Source organism: Micropterus salmoides, unplaced genomic scaffold (assembly GCF_014851395.1).
Source record: "Micropterus salmoides isolate LMB-PRFRI ecotype aquatic unplaced genomic scaffold, ASM1485139v1 Ms_hic_scaffold_1773, whole genome shotgun sequence".
Lineage (NCBI taxonomy): Eukaryota > Metazoa > Chordata > Actinopteri > Centrarchiformes > Centrarchidae > Micropterus > Micropterus salmoides.
The window spans coordinates 21,075-26,347 of record NW_024040899.1 but is presented as its reverse complement, the minus strand read 5'-3'; the positions used below and the strand labels follow the sequence as shown (position 1 = coordinate 26,347).

At 40.4% G+C, this 5,273-nt stretch overlaps 1 long non-coding RNA gene across 1 annotated transcript; it reads left to right on the top strand.

Annotated features, from left to right (window-relative positions):
• Window positions 1-999: 999 nt before the first annotated feature.
• On the top strand, window positions 1,000-4,723 carry LOC119908384. Its single transcript, XR_005445262.1, has 2 exons — window positions 1,000-1,240; window positions 2,872-4,723. It is a non-coding gene; the product is annotated as an uncharacterized LOC119908384 (long non-coding RNA).
• The last annotated feature ends 550 nt before the right edge of the window (window positions 4,724-5,273 follow it).

Below are 5,273 nucleotides of genomic sequence, written 5' to 3'. Positions count from 1 at the left end.
AAATTATGAATTCATATAAAATGACTTACTAAAAATGAATGCATATAAATATGTAGATACATCCAAATTCAACTATTGTTATATATTTGAAATAATGATTTATCAATTTACAGACAACGGCAAAAAGCAAATATTAACACTATTATTAAAACACTGAAATGTGTTTTTAAAAATGTGTATTTTTATGATTGACAATTAGTACATGAATTGTACTGGCAATGCAAAAGGAGATCTTTATTTTAATAGTTTTTAGCTGAAAATGCTGCTACAATGAGAATACTTTTTTTGTTGTGTGTATATGATTTTGTAAATATGAATTAGAGAAGTGAATTACAGAAGTGTTATCGACTTCTTCATTTTAGTACCACCATTCATGCTCAAAGTCCACGTTTCATTTTAGTTTTGTGGAACACTTTCAGGGCCCAGCACAGCCAGACTTGGCTATACCATTCACATTACCTCTCTGCCAATGTGTGAATGTCAACACCCTGTAAACACCTTTGACACACATGCTTGAATGCAACGGGCGAGTTAACTAAACATTCCTGGGTGTTCACCATAAAGGTCTACCACTCATCCACCAGTCTGCACTGACCCGTCTCCCACGCTCCGAACCGCACTCATCGAACATCCTGGACTGGATTTTTTTCCCTTTATATATTTAATTTTTTTAAATAATTCTTTATATATATATTATATTTTAGACATACCATACATATGTTAAAAAAAACATTAAAGGATATCAAAATGAAATTGCAGAAATTCACTAGTCCATATATGGCAGTTTTATTCCTGTGTATTTGTCTTAAAATGCTATGGAACAATGCTCTATAAGGATTTGGGAGTATAATTCCAGCCCCGTGCTTATCGCCACACCCAGACTATTTGAGTGTTTTTAGATGCGGGCTCCCTGAGGACGGATCGAAGGCGTCCTAGTAGAACTGCACATCAAATAAATAGGAGGATGGGATTTATAGGCTGTGTCTCTGTCAAACAGGGCTCTGCTGACTGAAGTGATCCCCACGGCCCGAGTGGAAGAGAGGAGGGAGAGGAAGCCTCAGAGGGAAGAGGGATAGCTGCTGAAGAGCTACACTGATGCGCGCGCGCACACACACACACACACACCACACACACACACACACACACACACACACACCACACACACACACACACACACACTCAATACTCACACAATGTCCCTCTCAGTCCTGGGTTGTGACCGGCCCATGGCATTGGCCAGGTATGTCAACTATGTTTGCCAAGCCATCCATCACCCATGCACCTTCCCTCCTGAAACAGGAACTTTTGTTTGAAGCATACACTTGTTAAGCCCATCCTCTGACTCCGCTTGAGCTAATTTATTTCCTTATAGCAGAGAGGATTTATTTGCACCTATGTTTTGTTCTTTATTTTCCTCTTATTGTAGGCTGCACAGTGCAAACGTGTTGGTAGGAACATAGGCGTGTTGTCACAAAGAGAGATTGCAAGCTATAGTTTGGGGACACCAGTGGCTCTTATCATCGGTGACCAGGGTTGGCAAATAAACACACTGTAGTGAAGTCAAGCTGCATGTAAGGAAAGAAAAGATTTATGACGGCATGACGCTAACACATGATGAAGAGGATATGAAATGTTTTTATTCTGTGGTCTCTGCATTATGTTACAGCAGAATGAATAAGGAATTATAAATTTCCACATATGATGCTTAACATTTTAAAAAATTGCTCTGCTAATTAAGTTTGGGTTTAAGTTATTTTTTGTGGGCATGTTATCTGATATTGAAAACCATTTCATTATTCGTATATGGCTTATGCATAAAAGAACAAGGAAGTTTTAAACAAACACAGGTATCTAGTATATTTGTTGTTGGAAAGGTGGAGAGGAAAAAGAAGTTTCCATATATTTCAGGAAGTGCTGTATTGATGTTAACACCAACATAAAACTGAGTCATTTTGCTATCGTCGGCCAGCTTGAGAACATGTTGTCCGAGTGAGACTCTGACATGAGAACCACAAACTTCTCAAAAGAAACCCAAGTGTGGGCTGGTATGTTTGCCAAAGCACCTAAGTTGGAGCCTTACTTCATTCTGTGAAACACAGCCTTCATTTATCTTTTGACTTCTACTCAGCAAGAGCAGATATCACTAAAAGTGCCATGTTAATGATTGACTCTTGCCGCACCAAGCATCCTGCGTTGAGTGGCCTTTGGCTGCTCTTGTGCTGCATTTTCAGCCGTAAATGTTTGTGATCCCACTCTCCTCTCCAACTCCCATACAGTATTATTAGCACTGGGGGGTTAGGGCGGGGTCATGACTAACTTTCAATAAAGAACCATTGGCATGCTGAGGTAAATGGGAGATAAGAGTTTGTCTCTGAGGCTTTTAGTGCTTTATAAGAATGTGGCTGTGTAAACCTAATCTCCCCACAAGATAAATTCGGTCCTGCTTTGTGAAGGCAAGTTCATGCATTGCCTTTTTTTCAGCTCTAAAGCCCACTTTGACAGGCATGAAATTAGTCCTGGACTTTTCATTGACAGTTCAAGATGGAGAGCAAACTGAGATTAGGGCATGTTAATTAATTGTGGGGTTGCTAAAGTGGCCTCCCACCCAGTGAAAGACCGTTTATTGCCACCCTGCCGATCAATGACGAAAGTGTAATCATGAATTTGTTGTCCTTATTTTAACTTTTTTTTCCGATAGTGTAGAATTTCTAGTGTAATGAAGCACACTTATTGAGCTGTTATGTCCCACTAGCTTGTATTGATGCTACTTAGCAACTCACTTTGACCAGTTAATTACAATTATATAAAAATAATAAAATGACATATAACGTAATGTAAAATTGACCTGAGTTTTCTCCCTATCCTCTACAGATGCACGTGGCTTCATTTGAAGGACACTTTTCCATTGCTGCTTTCTGTCTACTTTCATCACCCTGCATCAAGCGACCTGAAAGCACTTCCCTGTCGATGTACTTGGCTATATCTACGTCTGACCTGTCTGCCATATGTAATATCAAAGCCTCTGTCAGCGTGGAGCTGAATGGGAACAAAAGAGAGGCCTCCATTAATGATTAACTGTTCTAAAAGCCCCGGCTTTTGTATTCCCATGGTGCCCAGGCTATCTGGCCACCATGTGACATGCTCGCAGCATTTTTCGAGCAGATTGGGGGAAAGCTAGTGAGCAAACACAGGTGCTTTGGAGCTGCGTTGCCGACGCTGTCAGGGACAACCACAAACAAGAGCAGCTATGCCTGGCTAAATGAATCCCCACCCCTCCCAACACCATCACCACCTCCACCCCACACCCCCCTCTCTGTCGCTGGCTAACTTGTTTGCTAGCTACCTATAGCGTTTTCCCCGCAAAGCCTTCCTTCTGGAGAGTCCCCATGTCCCCCCCAACGAGTCCAATGTCTGCTACAGCTGCGCTCCACAACTTCTCCCACCCTCCAAAGAAACAAACAAATAAAAGTGAGGACAGCCGACCACTTCTTTGAGGTGATGGCATTTGCTGTGGTCATGACTAGTGGGAGAGCAAACAAATTAATGGTGTTCGAGTTTTCACTTTCCAAACCAAACTAAATGTCTTTTAGTTCAAGTAGGGCAATTCTACTGACCCTGATGTCAAATGCTGTATAAGGATAGCACACTCTTGCACTTGAAATCCAGAGAGGAGGCTGTAAGAAATTAAACAGAGCTTGAGCCTGCATGTATTAGCCTGCATGAACCTGGTGGGTTAAAACAACTTAAAGTGACAAATAAATCTTGAATAAATTGAGTAGGTAATAAAAACTCATGGTTCATTTTTGCTGTTTATGTATTTTGACCACAAACGTTAACAAGAGTTGTCTGGAGCACTTAACCTTTTCATCCGGGCTGACTGAATGTTCAGAGTGACTGAGGAGGGTGCTGTGTCGCTCAACTTTGATAAGACAATCAGATGATAGGATGGCGTTATCTTAACATGGTTTTCCGGCTGGGGGACAAATGAACAGTGTGATAACAGGACAAAAGCTTGACTCTTATTGGCTGGCTCCTCCGAAGAAAGGAAAAATGATCAGGATGGAAAATTCACAATAGGCGCAGTTTAGTTCATTTTTAATTTTCGACTTATTCCAGGACACAGGAACAGCTTTTTCCTAATCTTTCAAATATTTAGATTGTCTCTTGTTGGTGTTTTGGTTTCATGGTCTGCAATTACCTGTGCCTATAAAGCAGTTATTATCACTGGAAAGATAATAAAAAATGTTTTAAAACAAACTATTTAAATCAACAGGACAGGAAATTAAGTTGTATAAGTGAGAGAGCCAGACGCAGAAAAAGAGAGGCTGACAGTACGTAAGAGAGTATATATATTATATTAATACATATGTATATATACACATATATGTATATATATAATAGAAGGATAGAAAAAAGGTGTGTGTGAGAGAGAGATGGAAAAGATGGAGAAAGAAGAAGGTCAAAAGTTGTTTCTTCAGAGACCTGCAGCTGATCACTATACGCCACTTCAGTCTGGGTTTTCTGACTTTTACAGCCCAATTCTCAGAGTCAGAGAGAGTGTGTATACTCAAGGATTCACTCAGGGCTTTGTTTGCTCTATTGCCAAAAAATGATTGGAAAAAATATTGGTGCCCTGGCACGAAATGTGAGATGTTTCTTATAAATAAAAAACCCTTGCAACTGTGTAGAAATTGCATGAATAAAATATCTATTTTAAAGAGAAGGTGTCGTGTTATTTGAAAGATTTTCATGATTTTACATTCATTTGAATGTACAGTACTCCAATTTGTAAAAATGAGCATATTCTAAATTTTAATTTAACCTCCTCAAACCTTTCAGGGACTATCAGACAGGGTTTAAATGGGCAGGAATGGATTCGGAGAAGCTCATCTCACCCCTTGTTCTGTTGCAGGTTCTCTGCGGGGATTTAGCCTCCGCTGGTCGTGAGCTGAGTCTGATCAGAGGAGTTACAAATCCTCACTTTTAGGAGTCTTACTGTAATTCACAGGCCTGTTGGCCGCAGTAAAGCGGTGGGGGCCCAAAATCTCGAGAGGGATTTGAGACAACATCTTTGTTGCCTTCTCATTGTGTTACGGTGAAAGTCGTCCAGCCCCATTGTCTGACCAAACTCCGCTCAGACCTCGGCTCAATCAAAGAAAAGTTTTCCAGTAATGAGGTAAGACATGAAAGCTCATTGAACACAGCGACATGTTGAAAGGGCCTTTTGATCTTGCCAGGCACAATGGTAAAATTTGAAAAGAGCAAAGTGTGCT